Source organism: Bombus pyrosoma, linkage group LG7, assembly GCF_014825855.1.
Source record: "Bombus pyrosoma isolate SC7728 linkage group LG7, ASM1482585v1, whole genome shotgun sequence".
NCBI lineage: Eukaryota > Metazoa > Arthropoda > Insecta > Hymenoptera > Apidae > Bombus > Bombus pyrosoma.
The window spans coordinates 12,094,245-12,111,457 of NC_057776.1; the positions used below are offsets into that span (position 1 = coordinate 12,094,245).

Below are 17,213 nucleotides of genomic sequence, written 5' to 3' on the forward strand. Positions count from 1 at the left end.
CGTTCGTCCGTTGATTATTTTTCAAAGAGCGTGGTTTCAGAATTTTTAAATGGCGGTTGAATGAAACCGGTTTCTCTTTGCCTCTTTATTTCTCTTTGTACTCTGCCCGTGTCCCTCGTGGGAGGCTCTCTACCATCGTAGCGGATCTCGACGCGGTACTCCAATCGTAGGTTGCATGTTTCTCCCTTTCTATATACCTGTCCTTCTTCTCGGCTACCATTCTTCCTATTTCTCTCGCTCTCCTTCTGTTCTTGCGTTCTGTAGTCCCCTTCCATGTTTTCCATATTCATCTTTATCGCTCGCCGTCTTCGTGCTGTGGGGAGCATTCGCGAGGGCAGAAATCAACCCCTGCCGCCTTCTCGAGACAACGTCCTCCGGTACGTGTGACAATATCCATTCGTACTTGATTTTTCGAACAATAAACACCCCGACACTTTTATTGGGACTATGTAATTTCGAAATCTTAGACACAAAGAATATTCTTTTCTTGTTATGTAGAATACTATTAAGGAACCAAAAAGGAACTATTTTTCAGCCGCACGATCTGCATTTTTTGTCTGCCTTTTCCATCTTTCTTGTACTTGTCAAGAAGAGCGTACAACGTGGAAAATCGATAGAAAGCGGCAGAAGTTTGGAAACGTACCACCTAGAAATACCTAGAAAATGCTGCCGCTGTATAGTCGGAAGGGTGGCACCGCGATTCTCACGGAGCCCTAATAACACGTGGAACAGAAGCACGGCGTACAAACGCGCTGACACAGGGGGAAACTTGATGGAAGGGAAGAAATAACAGTCACGAGGTGCGAATTTCCTTACTGCATTGCGGAGCATTGTCGACCGTGCTGAATCTACCTGTTGGAGCCTAAACACGCCGTACCACGCCAGAATCGTTGCGATTCTGGCACTTCTCCTGCTTCAGATTTTCTTCTGCTAGCACCCGTTTAATTCTCTTTAGAATCGTGATTCGAATTTCTTCCGCTTTCGTGTTCCCTCTCATGCAACGGGATTTTAGTCAATTGTAGGTCTGTCTTAAAGGAATTTTGCAAGAGAGAAATTAACGATAAGATTTTGACTTTGAATTCGAATGTAACGAATTGAAAGAGTCGAGAAGGAGACTTCGGACGACGATATTAATCAATCGGGCAGAAACTTGGAATAACACTGGCTGTCCCTTGACTGCCGCTTCCGTCGAAGCTTACTTAATTTGGAAAATGACCAGAGGGCGGATAATTAGCGCAGCAATTGCTAAAGTTTAATTGGAACTCCGGACGAGGCTTTCCGTGAATTTGCCCATCGGTTGTTTAGGTTCGCGATTGTGCGCCGCGATCCCGACCCCGATCGGTATAATAGTTGGTAAAAAGTATATAGCTATAGCTGTAAAAAGCAACGGAGGTTGACAGAACTCGAACTTTCGCCGTTTAGTGAATTACATTTTGCAGAATTGATTCGGTAATTCGCCCAACCGGAACCAACAGAGTTAGTTATGCAGAAACTCATTTAAGTTAACAAAGTTACGGGTTAAAGAATTAAAGTATTTTACAATTTTCTAATTTAAATATGCAGTAGTTCAATGCTGTAACGATCAATTATTCAGGATTAGAAAATCCAACAACATCCATAACAAAATTACGAATTCAAAAATTCGAAAAATACAAATATTTGAAATTGAAACATTTCAATAGTCAGATACTTGAAATCCAATAATTCCAACAGTCAAATATCCCGTAACGAATCCCCAAAAATTTTCACTGGCCACCCCACAAAAAACCGCGATCGTTTTACTCATCGAAGAAAAATGAGAAAAGAGATCGGCTCTTCAACCGGGTTCTCGTATTCAAACGGAGAGACCACTGTCGATCTCGCGGTTGTGTAAGCACAATCGAGGAGGAGGAAGTGCCGTTTGTTATTCTCCCCAACGAGTCGATGAAAAGAGAGAAAAAGGAAATCGCAAGCGAACGGCTGTCCATGGAAGGGGTTAAAAGTGCAAGGAAGAAAGCGGTAGAGGATAAAGAAGAAGAAAAAGAGGGGAACGTGAAGCACTTTTGTCGGTGAAAGTGCACGGGATCCATCGCGGATGGAAGAATTAAGATCGATCCACTTAACTGCTCGTCGAGAATTCGGGGTGCGTTCGTGGGATTTCGTGTGGTCGAAGGGAGGTTGTATTTAGGGTGGCAGCGGCATCGGAATAAAGTTATTACAGACCGGGAGAGGATTGGAGCGGGGCTGATGGTCCCCATCGACGTTACGCGTACGAATGAGTTATTCCTTCACCTTAATTCCGCGCCATTAAGCCCGGTGCTTAAGTGGCCAAGCACGAGCCACGAGGGAGGGTGTGTCATTAAAGGCGGTATAAACATGGCGGTGGTTCGCGATAATTTCATGGGATGAAACGATCGCAATCTATTCGACTAAAGCTAGATGAACGGGAAAATAACGTCCCACAAACTGTCGCGTATTTTTCTTTTTTCAGCGCATACGAAATGAAAGGGGATGAATCGCGTACGAACGGGGTTCTGCACGAAGCATTGTAAGCGTGGACCTAAAAGCCGTTCAAGTTTTCGCGAGACCGGTAGTTTCGCGAAAGCAATTAAAAGTTGCGTTAACCACGCGCGACGACTTTGGCCATTAATTAATACGTCGTTGACACGCCACGCCGAACAGAGGGGGCAACGAAGAGGTGACTTTTTAATTTCGAAAATGCATCGCACCGTTCCAGTCTTTGTACCATCTTTTCCTAATAAACCTTGCGATACTTAAGCTGTTTAAATATATCATGAAGCAGGAGGGGGTTACGAGCTACGGCTTGTCGTGCTTTTACCAGGCGAATTAACGACTTGGAAATATCGTACAACATCCTGTTCTTTGAACAGCTTCGCGCAACAGCTCTCGATACTATGAAAATCGCTACGCCAGTTTAATTAAATCCAGTTGTGTAATTGATATCGATTTTTCAAATCTGTGAACATTCTTCTCGACATTTTGGTCTGATAGAAAACCGACTGACGATCATAATTGGTGCAAAACAGTAATCTTTAGCGAAATATCAATTCGCAAATCCGATTGTCGATTTTTACCGGTAACGTAACAATTTCCGCGAGTTTGAAGAGTGGTTAGAATCGGAGTGTAGCTTCAGCAGAGGTGGCTGAGAGGGTCGCGTACCGGGCTGAAGGGAATTAATTCGTGGAATTACCGCAACCATAATTGCTTTAACGCCCAGACCGTGCAAAAAGGTCGAAGGTACGGGAGGCTGCAAATTAGCGATGCTTTTTAACGCGGCTCTGCCGTTTAATCGCATTGGTTGAAGCTATTCCTTCTTTTCCTGGCTACTTTTAAAAGCGGCAGACACGTGCCGACATCGATCCGTGCCATCGATCTTCCCACTCTCTCTTTCTCTCTCTCTCTTTCTATCTCTCTCTCTCTCTCTCTCTCTCTCTCTCTTTGAACGTTCTTTGATACCGACGACGTTTGCTACGAAATATGTCGCGAATACGGAGCGAAATGTGGTCGATCTTTACGAAACGATCGATGCGTAGCTCGAGTAGACTGCATATAGCTGCAATATATAGCTTGAATTAACGTCAGATCTACATAGAAGAAACTTGGTATTAACATATTGGTATTGCCTGCTCTTCGCACGTGTACGGCAAAGCAGCAGTTGAAACGAATCCAGTCACACGCTCTCTTAAACATTTCACAATCGAGCGAACCAAATGTGGCTCGAGAGCGTGCTGCAAACCGAGGAACGACGAGTTCTGAAATTCGTTGAACGTCGTGCATGGTAATCTGTTCAACACGGCTGGGCAAACGGTGATATTAGGGGAGCACGGTATGTAACGGTGTTAAACGATCGCGATATTGGGTTATCGAGCGAAACACGGGCTCACCCCTGGTCGAAGTTAAAGAGGGCATCGGCCAAGAAATAAGGGGACGCGCGAAACTACGCGAGAACCGGAGAAACATCGTGCAGCGTTTCGAAACACAGCTACGTGTCTCGTTCGTGTGAACTTTCGAGGGGAAACGAAAGAATTGGAGCGCGAACGAAGGTCACCCTCGACCAGCGAGTAGTATGCACCAACATGGGAATGAATAAATCAATGGAGAAATAAATATGGAAGGAGACGAGACGCGTCGAACGATGGAAACACATAACCGGATTTCGAGAATCCGGGGATTTTTGTCAGGAAGAATCCGACGCAGTTTCTGTAAAATTTCATTTTTCCTCGCCAGTTCCTTTAATCTCTGTAATGGATGACGAACGTCTGAAACGTAGAGGAACCGGGCCAGAGTAGGTCTAAAAAACTCCTGTTAACTTTCTGACATCGTCGAGGGTATACGCGACATTTAATTTACAGCCAATCACCCGACCTTCACCCGTGTTCGAATCCGTATCAAAATTCCGAGGCAGAAACGGTGGAAAATCGCTGCGAGAATTTGAATATGAACTCTCGAAAGAACGATCCGCGAGTCTGGAATTCCCAGGCTTGATAAATCCTCGAATCACTGGATCGTGAGCACACACAGGCGACGTCGACTGATTTTTCGAAAACAGCCGGAAAATCAGGGATTCGCGCGATACCGCCGGGAGAAGCCCGACCGGATGAAGGCGGAAGGATTTGCTCGCAGCCCGAGAGGAATAGGATTCCCACTCTCTCTACGCACCACCTCCTCCACCTTTCTCAGTTCCTGTGTGTGCTTCAGACTCGAGACAGCGAGCCGGTAATCGATATACGCGTCTAGCGTACCTCACCGCGCCGCCTCTCGCTCGCATTCGCCCGTTCTTCTTTGCTTCCAACTTCGCGGCGTCCCGTCACATTTCCTTCTTTGTTTCCGCAGTCCTGTTCCACGATGGAATCCCCTTTACGAGGAAATAGCCATGACCCTTTCGAACCTGTCGACCGGTTTGCTCTCTCTTTCCTTTTCTTAGTCTGTTAGTCGGTTCTACCCTTCCGGCGAGGCCGACCACACGATTGCGATCTCTCGACGTCTGCGACTGAAAGGACAGTTTTTCCGCGGCAATCCGTTATCGTGCGTATGTCGGCTCTTTCTTCCAGTCCCGGTCTTCGTCTGCCTCTTTGTTCGGCCAACTTGGACTTCGGTTCGATGTCCCTGATTGCGTTCACGTGCGGAGGAATCCAGACGATTCTTTGATTAGAAGAAAGCACTATGAAAGATTGCGCACAAAAGTTGTATAAATAGAGAATGTGCATGGAATAGAAGATCCGCAATGGAAGATGAAATCTCTGTGTGGATAAAAATAAGCAATTGGGAGTAAAAAAACGTATCGATGTGAATCCCCCCAGCTTAGTCATCGCTCACGAATGTTAATCGTAACGATATTCAATTAAGCAATTCTTAATAAATATAGTGATCCCCCATTTCATGCCAGAAAAGTTTCCCTAAATCCGATGGATCCCTCGGAAATGCTTTTCTTGTGCGCAAATCAATCGGAAAACACGTTGTCGACTGGACAATGCTTATTACCATAATTCGTGACAGATGTGACCGTATGAATTACGCAGGGAAACAGCTTCTGGTCGTTGTCGTTCGATCGGTCATACGACTCGCAACTCGAGCGAATTCCGGACAAGTTGACGGATCGACGGTTCGACCCGAGCGTGGTCGAGGCGTCTGTTACGATTGCCACCCCTGGTCGCCGTATAAATAGCCGCGGGGATGCCTCGTGTTTGCTCACTACACGCTCTCGTAAAAACGATCGCTTTATAGCGACATATGCTGGGATCACCATAGAAATTTAATAAGAAGGCTGTGGCTTGCCTTCATCTCCTCCAGCCAGGCCTTCGTAACATCGATGAATGTTTCAGCGCAAACCGTACAACAGCTGAAACTGAAACTCGACCGGCCAAATAGAATTTGAAGAATTAAGCATATCGAATGAATGAGTGAAGCTGGCGTTTTGCTGTTTTCTATCCCCATGATATTTTGTTCACCTAGAAACGAACAAAGCGAAACTAGAGAACTAGAACGCTGCAGCTGAAATATCAAAGTTTTAGAATTTATTGAGCCATTAATTCTATTATTACTAATTCTAATTATTACTGAATTATACGTGAAAAATTTCAATATGGACAGTTCACAACGAATGTTCTTAGGGAAAAAATGGCAGAGATAGTTTAAAACATGACTCGTAGTAAAATATCACTTTAAGAAATTCGAAACAGCAATTCATAACCGCTACAATGTAAAATTGGTATCTTTGTCGTCAGTTTTTGAGTTCTATGCATCGCATGTGTTAAATTTCCAAGAATAAAGCTCTCGAGGGATTGGTTGATTCGATGTATAGCATGCAGTTTCAATCGTTCAAAAGACGCTGCGAATTGCGGAGTCGCCGTTACTTTGAAAAAGAAGAGCGGTCTTGCAGGAAGTTGTAACACGGTTCGCTTGTAGAAGACATCGCAAGCCATGGTTCCGCGACGACGTGGCTCGCGGCAAAGACTGCAACTGCAGCTTCGTGGGAAACTCGCGCCGAAGTTTCAGCTATAGGCGAGCGTACAAGCGTCCCTCGAGGAGAGCTTCGAGGGACAAAGCATATGTCCTTGCCCGTTTCTGGGTAAGAAAACGAGGAAAACTTTAAATATCTTCTCACGATGCCCTCTATGTTTCTATGTATATCTCCGCTGCGGAAACCATCTTGGGTTAAAACTTGTTTCTTTCTTTTAACAAATAACACGCGCTCCTCTGCGTCGCTTTTTCATAAATTCTAGAGTGTACATATTTAATTCTAAACTACTTTCCTTTTTATTTGAAACGTATATTGCGTCCGTTATTTGTAAGAGGTATAGAAAGTTAATTAATTAATAATTATATTATTGATACGGAATCGTTTCATTTGAACTTCATTTAGAATGTCTTGAATAAATTAGGTAGGAAATTCAGGAAAGTCGGTGTCGTTCGTGGAATGCATGTAATCAAAATACAAGCGAAAATATGGATAGAGTTGTAGATATAAAATTGGCATCGCGTGGGCGTTATTTGTACAATGTCAAACGTGATGGAAATAGATAAAAACTATCGGCACGGAGAACTTATTGGAAAATGATGTGATTGACATATCAGTCTTTTCATGACGTAATCCTTGTCAAAAAATGGTCATAACTTTTTCGACTCTGTATAACCATCGTTCGAATTTTTCAATTTTTACTCAACGAAATATGTATCTCGAATTAGAAGTTAATACGTTTTCTCTTTTTCTTCCAGGTATGTACATAATCTTTTACTAGAGAGAGCGGTATCGACGTTGAAGCAAACCAAGAGAAAGAAACGTCTCGACGGTAACGTATCCAGGAGCGCTTTGATGAAAGTTTTACTAGAGCGGCGGTAGCTCTCCCTCGGCTCGTCCAACTCGTATCTCAGCCCATTTAATCTTTCACGCCCGTCCTCTTGACTCAGTTTCCCGGAGGTCGAGTGCACGAGGAAATCGAATCCACCTGCGAGAGCTCACCGTATGTCCACCGCTACTATTCACGTTCTAATCTGGGCCAATGAAGCGCTCGTTGCGGGCATGAATGAAGAGAGCTACCTCGTAGCTCTCGTTTCCTCTCTCTCTCTCTCTAGCCGCCGCTCTCTCGGCTCTCTTCCTCCGTTCGTCGAGAGCCGCTCGTGAACGACACGCCACGTCCCCGCTACGTCGCTCGGAAACGATGACGATGACACGCTTACTCGAAATAGAAGCTCGCGTAAGGCCCATAACGGTGCACACAGTATGCGTTTGTTCGCGACGATTCGCATAATCACGCCCTCGTTCAGAAATAGACCTCGGAAATAGCGAACGATCAGCGTGTCTCATCCGTGACGTTTTCACCCGATTTGTCACCGGTCTTGATTCGGTTAAATCACTCGAGAAGCAAACGTTGACTCATGGGTATTGTGCGGTCGCGTAACTTTCTTGAATCTTGGTCGCTCGCGTTGACGAAGCACGACAACCGACTCCCCGAGATACTGGTTGTAAGTGCAAGTAGGTTAAATAAGAGCGGAGTTTCTGAATACGAGTTAGGCTGGTTTCGGAGCGAAGTTTCCCCCGAATTTGAATGAGACTTCACGGGGGCTTGAAATAACACCTCTCGAGTTCTCGGATGAAATTAATTCTACTTTCAAAAAGATCTCGAGTGTCTTTTATGCTAAATTCTATGCAACGATCGGTATGAGATCTAATAAACCTTTATCTATGCCATACTGGAAAAACGGAGAGACAGAGAGAAAAAAAGAGAGAGAGAGAGAGAGGAGGGAGAGAAGGAAGAAAAAAATATCTATTCGCAGCTCCCGTGAAAAAGAATAATTCCACGGTTTCACAGGGGTCGGGAGAAAGCGAGGGAAAGGGAATAACCGAATACGGTCGTCCCCTCTTCTCTCTTCCTTTTTTTCTTCTTTCATTCGAAGCGCGAATTAGTATGCTCGAGGAAAGCAGCGCGCGTGATGATGCGATATATTCGCCGTGGAAAATGAGAGCGCATTAAAGCCCTTGGCTCCGCTATGCTGCGCGGCGGTGCGCGTATATATCTGTCCGTGTTTATTGCGTGGATGAAATACCCCAAGGCGAGTAGGAGCCGGTGTATGCGCACCACAGCCAGACAATGTCCGTGTAGAGGCCGTAATCTTGCCAAAGTTCGGGCTAGCAACGGGAAACTCCGCGGGATTGCTTTGCAACGCGTCCTCTCAGCTATTCACCGTACACGGGGACTCGCGCGCACTAGTGCACACCCGCTTGATTAAGAAATTACAATTCGTCTCGTCGTCGTGCCACTGGCAATCAGTGACTGTGCGTGCCACGAGTCATAGCTAAGCTCGTAACGATCGACCACAGAAGGGGCCAAAGCTCGTTATAATTTGCTTCAGGGGAACCATGAATTTTTCTCCTACAGAATATTCGATGGATTTTTCCAAGTTTAGAAGCACGAGAATTGCTTACTCCCGATTGTATTTTCAGCCTTACTCCCGTTTCGCAATGCGGAAGTCTGCTGGTATAAACTGATTTTCGAAGCATTCCCCTTCTAAACGGAATAACTTAAGCAGTCCGTGCAAAACGTCGGTTATATACGACTACGAAATCATGCAAATGCTGTACTCGCGACCATATATCCGGCTGAAAGCGCGTCGCAATCCAGGAACGGACTCTCGTATGGCGGTGGATTCGTATCAAGGGAACGGAAACGCATTTCGTCGAGGAGGGCCGAAAATGCGGTGGGTTGGTCGATCTTTGCGATTACCCCGGGAACTGGGTCGATTTTAAATACAACTCCGCCGCATTGCGACGTCGTGAATAGCGGCGCGTTTGTCGCGACGACTTCTGTCATCTTCCGGTGTCGTCGACCTTTCTTGTTTCCCAATCTTCTACCGCAATACGCACAGTAGTTCGTAGAAGTATTCGAATGCTTATAGCATATAACACTTTTACGTACATTTTACGTGCGTTGCATAAATAATTTGAAATTTCATTAGCGCTAGGACGAGACACGGTTACCATCTACAAATCTGAAATCGATCTAACAATGTACCATATTGAAGCTACAACGTATTGAATACTTTCGTGAACTATCTTATATTCTGAGCGTCTTCTCTTAACTTAACTTAAGAATTCTATTTGTATATTATTTATATGGTTTAATGGAGTGTTATATCACAAACCGAAAAATCGATTCGTAGTCGGTGGGGAAGGAGGTTGTTCACTGGTGCGGTATGAATCTTTAAACGACTGTAGTAAACGATTCCCTGACCGTCTCCCTGGCGACTGCATTTGCGACGCGTCAGACGAACATATATTGGAGCCGTATGGTGGAAGGCAATCGACAGGGTGGGAGCTCGCGAGATCCGTTTATCGTCCGTTTCTGTTTCCGCGTCGCTCGTTCCGTAATCCCGTGGTCCGTGTCGCGACCGAGTGTCACCGATTCGTACGATGCATCGCTTCCACCCTTATTCGAGCGATGAAGTATGCGCGGAATGCTATTGGCTCGACCACTTGATCGTTCCACGGAATGTGTTTGCAAACTTGTACGAATGCAGCAACACGGATTTCTCGATAAAAGGAAAAAAGAAACAGGGGAGAAGTGAGAAATAAAAAGAAAGACGAATCACAGAATTTTTATGATCGTGGTCTTCACAGAGTTAGGTGACGTTACTCTTCAGTAACTGGATCGAAGGTATAAATATCTGCAAATAGGGTTTACGAGGATTTTATAGAATGTAATATATTTTATGCTACATGCGACATGATAGGATTTCAAGGATTGCGAAGCGATTACTTCCAGTACGTGGTTAAAACTGACCTCTCTTTCCCACAGAAAAACGCCGATAATACAAATATAACAAGATATTCGACCCTAATTCCTGTACAGCGAGCTTTCATCGATGGTTTTCAGTCACCCAAGCTAACACATTCTCGTCCATACAAGATCTTTTACTCCTTGTTTTTCGATGTTTAATCGAATTCACGCTTGTACCCGACATTACAATTATGCAGAAAATACATTCTTTCCTTTGAATTTTATGCCACTTTCGATTAATTCTAAATCGAAACGGTTCAAACCCTAAATCGAACTATCGCGGAGGACGTCAAAGAATCCGTTGGCGACCAAGTCACCCCTTGTTCCCCCTAATTAGCGTAGCTTGGAGCGAATCCAAGAACACCGTAGGTGAACTAGACCCAGGACAGACGGTCGAACCGCAAACGTTTCGCATTCCAGGCAGCCGCACAAATCTCGGGGACGCGCGTGTGACGTTCTGATCGAAGAGAACATTCGGCGCGGACAACGATGGTCGCATCACTGACGAGGGATGTTCGAAGCCAGGATGGCGGTTTCGGACCTCGATTCCCTCCGCTGGCCCTTTACGGATCGACAAACGCGTCTCCGACACTCACATTGCACGATCTTGCTTCTTGCATGCTTGTCTGCGTATAATGTCCTTGCACTGGTCAAATTTTCATGGAAATTAATGGTCGACGATAGGGTTGCTCGCGGTTTTTTTACAGTTGGGACGTTGTGATTACGGTCGGTAAAAAATATCGAGTATTTGTAAAATTGGTGAACTTCAATTTCATTTTTTAAGTAACTGTTATTTAAAATTTTATTTATTGGTGAATATAAAACTGAAAACAAAAATAAAACACGCGTCGAGCGTGGTAGTAAAGCTCTGTTCAATTTTTTAATGTACACAGAGGGATTGTACCAATATGATTTAGGTATATGCACAATAATAGTTATACCCTCCATCAAATAGAAACGTAACTCGTTTATTGTAAATAACAGCAGTGAACCCGAATTTCCAGTCAGCAGAACGGCTGACGCGTATAGTTGATGGTTTTATGTATCGAAATTGAACGCGCTCTATTGGCAAAAATTTACGAAACTGTTATCAACAGCTATTTCCGTTTCGAAAGAGAAAATAGAAATTGCGCCTACCAATAAATCCGATCCCATTGCGCGAAACAATTTTTTGTTACAAATCGCTATAAAACTCTTTAGTGAAGAAAGAAAAAAGGTAAAACAGTCTCTCGCTTCTCCTTCCTCCATCGCTCTGACATCCGTTCGTTCGTTCGTTCGTTCGAGAGATAGAGAGAGAGAGAGAGAGAGAGAGAGAGAGAGAGAGAGAGAACTCGTACATGCGTAACAGGAATAATTTAGTTTTCCGGGAAGTTAGAAGCAAACTGGCACCCTTTCTTCTTCCATTTTGCTCTCGAGGCGAGCCCTCTTGAGAGAGAAGTGGGAGGACGGTTACCAAAGGGCCGCCTACGGGGTTTACGACCCTCGAAAGGCCCTTGGCTAACGACGTTACGCGTCCACCGACGCGCCCGGTATACTTTAGGAGCTCTCCAATTAATTATTCCGCGGGATTTTGCTCCGATTTAATTACGGTTCTTACCATTTCGGTCCCCTTTTCTCTCTCGCTGTCTACTCTCCTCGTTCGCTCATTCTAGACCTGTCTCACTTTCTTCGTTCCTCTCATTTCACTCCTCTCTTGTCGCAGCCAAGTCTTATCTTCGTCGTTTTCAGTTGCGGCGCTGCTGCTTCGATCTTGAAAGGCGAAGATGTGGATGGATTTCTTAATTAGGCGAGGCGACTCCTCAGCTCACACTTTAATTTTCTCAAGAACCGCCGAGTCGAGACCGTTCTTCTCGCGTTCTCGTAATTACTTCCCTCAAAATTATAACGTGTCCCACTCTCTGAATAACCGCACGCTGTCCACCAAACGCGTTTCCTCCCCTTCTCTAATTTCATCCCTGATAGTAGTCAGCGCTATCCTGACAGGAACGTCGATAAAAGTTGGAAGAACGGCATTAAATCGGACGTGCCTCTCGATGGCGGAATGGAAATTAGGGTGACTCGACGCACGAGTTATTGGCGTGTAATAGAATCGAGACAAGAGGGCGTACAGTTCTCCTTTTTATCGATCGTCCACAGTCGATTTTTGCCCTCTGATGTTCGGCCATCGTATCGTCTGAATTCGAGCGGAAATCGTATAAATAATTCGCGAGGGAAAACGTTTCCTACCCCTCGGTTCGTCCCGCTGGACGCGACACCGAGACGTCTCTCGATTATTACCGTCGTGCCTGGAACCAGCGGCCACGGTTAATTCACCGTGAATTCTGCAGCTGCTGACGATCGAGCAAGAAGTATCGCGTCGCGTACCCTTTTGTCCTGGATCGTTGATTCGTCGCGAAACACGAGGAAAAGAAACGGAGATAGAAATGCGACCGTCGAACGTCGATTTCTCGGTCTTTGACAAGGTCGTCGTTTTATTAATAGTTACTCGTGATACGTGAAATATTTATAGAGGTAAGGACTGGATGGAAAGCCGATACGTGCGTCGATTCGAGACACCCGAGCTCGTTATCTGACCAGTATCGAACGATTGTGGGTGTCGCAGGAAATCGAAGGCTCGTGGAACTTTTAGAAGGACGTTGAATTCTGCTGTGTCGATTCTATCCTGTCTTCGAGAAACGGGCTTTCGTATCAAGATTACCATAACTGTCGAGAACGTGAAAAATTAGAAAATCGAATAGGACTTTGAAAGTTTGGATCTTTTTATCGAGTCAATTTTCCTCTAGATGATAGAAGTTAACTTGTCCCTGGGGATAGAACCGCAGGCGAGCGTGTGTTACGAAGAAAAACGGGAAACTAAATAGCCGAGCGCGTCGGCGGTCGCTCGTACGGAAACGCTGGTAGAAAATCACGCGTCAGCTCCAACAATTTTGCGGTCGCGGCCGACTACGCGGTAGGCAGACAGAGAGGCAGACAGGGCCGTATTACTTGGCGATAGAGGGTCCGTTTGCCGGGGGACGGGCTTTCCCACTGACGCGGCATAAAATTCCAACGATCTCCGCCCTCCCCGGGGTAATTTCTCCCTCCCTCCCTCTCTCTCTCTCTCTCTCTCTCTCTCTGCCTACCTCTCTTTGTCCTTCTCCAAATGTCTTCTTCCGCGGCCTCTATAAGCGCGTGCCCCTAAAATGAATTCAGAGACTTGGTGGCTCGGCAGTTCGTCCCTTTTTGAAATTTTTCGCCCGTAACATCCCACTCTGGCGCGCGAAATTTAATCTGCCGCTTGCAGTTCGTTGAATTAAAATATATGTGTAGAATGTACATGTGGGTATACAAACCATAGAGAGAGAGAGAGAGAGAGAGAGAGAGAGAGAGAGAGAGAGAGAGAGAGATGGTGCGAGAGGGGGGTGAGAGTAGGGCAGGTTGGTTGCGTAATGAGAACGGAGGATTGTTCCGTCCTGTACACACCTCAAACGGTGTTTCAATTTAATAATGGCGTTTCATTACGAGGCCAGAGCAACGCTGGCCGGCCACCGTCGAGGACGATGTATCGCTTTTGACCGAACAACCGTAACGAGACGCCGTACAAGAACGCGTTTTTATGTATATTTCCCCTTTGCGCTTCCTTCTGAAAGTTCGCAATTACGTCGCCGGACAACGTTTCCGTCTGGCGAATCTGCACCGCCTGCAAACTTTCGCGGCATCGTTATTGCGTTCTACAACCCCTACCTCTTTCTCCTCCCGCGAACCGGGAAATTATTTACAGCGGCGAACGAGCGGAAAGAGGAAGAGACTTCGGAATGATCGAGGCGAAGCAGTCGTTGCTCTCTGTTCGATGGAACGAATGGAGTCTGTCGAAGCTCGTTACCACGAGAATTAGTCAAGCAACCGGTTTACATTGATAGCCGCAGGCCATCCGGATAACGTGCGCAGGAAGATTCAGATATCTCCGTGTGCACCAAATTAATGTTCTCGGAAAGTAAAAATAAATCTTCTGATATAACACAAACATGTTCGCAGGAAAATTTCTTTTAATTTTTTAAAATAAAAGACCGGTGTATATTTAAATCGAAAACTCGATTATGTCAATAAAATAACTATTTAACAAATAATACGTTCATCTCTCTCTGTACAATGAAGTTGTTCTGAAATAACTCGAGCTAGTCAGAGTATTTGCAACTACAACGAGCCACCTAAGCGTCCTTTCGTCGAATCCCCGGGGCAGGAAATGTATCCACCTGAATTTGCGGCCTCGCGAGATGTTTAGTATGCCGAGACACGCGGCGTGTACGAGGCACATTAGCGACCTCCCCCAGGAACCGATGACGTCGGTGGCGAGAGGTTGGTGGTTGCAGAGGGATAGACAAATCTGAGGAAACTCTCTCTCCCTCTGTTGACAGGATGGGAAGACGTCCCTTCGTTCGATAATCGACGCAAAAAAAGGACGAAGAGCTAATGGTGGACGCGATGCTGGTGATTCGGAAAATTGTGGATCGAACGTCGTATAATCGAGCTAATATCATCGACCCTATTCTCGCTTACCCACGACACCACCCACCTACTTGCCTTTCCCTCACCCAACCCTGTCTCCGTCTTCATCACATCCCTAACGTTCCTCTCGCGCCCACTTCCAACCTCCGACGACTCGTTCGTTCCTCTTTCTCAGATACAGAGAGCGAAGATCTGAAGGAAATTTCACTAGGAAGCTTCATTTTCCAGGATGATGCCTCCGCTTAAAGCCCGCATCCCTCCTGTCACGCTTGTCCTCCAGGAATTCGCAAAAGAACTTCTCTTTCGGCCTGATCGTCGAATTCGCACGTGCAATTTTGACGTTTCGGAGTCCAGAAGAAAACTGGCCGCTTTGAAGCGTACTCCGTTTCGAAACAGCTTATGCGTCGTTGATTTTATCCAAAATCTTTCACAAGCTTTATGGTATCGAGGATAAACGTTATCTTTACGATGAAATATAGATAAAGGATCATGAAATGAAAATTAACATATTAAATACCGGATCTTAGCAAGTTGTATATAGAGGTATATTAACGACAATGACGACAGAGTTTAATTCGATTCACGCGTGTGTTGGTAGCGGCACGATCGAAAAGCTCGGACACGACACGCCGGTTGAGTCATCGTTCTTCCCGTTCTCGGAACGTCTACGTTTCAGGAAGCACTCGAACGTAGAGCGTAGGCGTTATCTACGAGCCTCGTAGGGCCTGTATTAGTCGTGGTGTGGTCGGTCGATCTTCCGCCATGGCTCAGCTCTTTCCAGATCGAAAGTCGAGTCATGGAAATTAATCCCAACCGAAGCTGTCCCGCTATTCGTCCTCGTTTCCCTTACGTCCACTTTCTCAAAATTTTTCCTGCCGTTTGACACCGTCTAATGGGAAAGCGCTACGAATATGATACCGTATTCTCTTTCTCTCATTCCTCATCCGCCCCTCCCTTCTTCCGTCCGATTCTCCTCCGTTCGAGCCATTTCGAATTCGCCGGACGACGCTCGGCGTCAGCGTTTCTTGCACCCCGGTGATTTCTCGCAACCATCGTCATCCCTCGTTTCCGAACGACAACGTCTGCAACGACATGAAGGAAGACGACTACAACGACGACGACGGAAGCAACGACAATGAGAACGAGGACGTTTGACATTCTCGAGGCACGGAGGGTACACTTGTTCGTTCGACTGTTTTCACGAGTACAGCGAAAGATAGTGTACGTATCTTCTACTCTTACCTGGCAAGCGATCTCGATTCTGTCAACGATCGAGCAATCTTCCACGCTCAAACTCTTCTTCGTATCTCTTCGTTATCTGTGAACTTTTGCTCGATCAATATCCGTGTGCGGTCGGTCAGCTCTTTCAGGTTCGATGACGAGAACGAAACGATTCGTCGGATCGAGAGTACGGCAAGAATCGTTTGAAAAGAAGATAGATGCTGGAGATAGAAAGGAGATGCAGCCTCTTACTCCTTGCGCTTGCGGAAGGCGTCCGCGTTCGTAAGGAGTTATATGTCGGGATACAGGATGCATCTGGACGATGTTCGTACCATTTGGTAGCCGAGTCTTACCACCCTCTTGGGCGCCATCTATCTACTCTCGCTCTTCTGCCGCCCATCCCACAGGAGTAATTTTCTTGACTCCCTCCCTCGTTTCTTTCCCGCCGGGTACTTTCCTCTTTTCATTTTTCCTACCCACCACCGCCTCTTCTCGTCGTCCGTTTCACTCGCTCGTGAGTACTTACGTCTTCTTCCGCTTGGCTCGCTCGTAGCTCGCTCTCGGTGTTCTCATCCGCGCTCACCCCGGGTATCCCTGGTGCATATACGATCGCCACAGCCGCGAGAATTGCGAGGAACGTTCGTTGCGCTGCGGGCGAACCACCACCGCATCGAATGTCCCGCGGGAACCTCAATCTACTCCATCCTCTTACTCGCGAAGTTTATCTTTCATCCTCGTGGTTCTCGTCACCGGTTCTCTGGCTGCTCTCCACGCTGCTCTACCGCTGCGTCGAGTTAATTGTCTCTTTATGTACCTTTCGACGATGCCTCTAATGCTTTCGAGGATCCCTCGCGTGCGTTTACTCGACTCAGCAGGGTTATCGTCGTCCCATGGTTACACGCTCGCGCATCGTTGTCATCGTCATCGACTCTCGTAGCCTTAACGAAGGATACACCTCTCTCTATTTACAACAAACTCTTGGCCCCTTTCGACCGAATAATCGTGTTAATGAATCGATTGCTTTCGTGTTTTCCAAAAACTCACCAATTACCGCGTTGATTGCCGAAAGCCTCCAGTGAATCATAACGCGTGATTCATGGGCGTACGTGTTACGACGATGGACATGAAATACGTCGGGAAGGCGGACGCTCACGTGCGAGCCACGGTCATTCACGGGGGTTCGAACGTAAGTAAAAGGGACCCCCACGACTACGGCGACCCCCCAAGATCAAG

At 46.2% G+C, this 17,213-nt stretch overlaps 1 protein-coding gene across 2 annotated transcripts in view; it reads left to right on the forward strand.

Moving 5' to 3' along the window:
* LOC122569290 (Krueppel-like factor 6) overlaps positions 1-17,213 on the forward strand; it is a 275,557-nt gene that overhangs the window by 134,714 nt on the left and 123,630 nt on the right. The window lies entirely within an intron of this gene.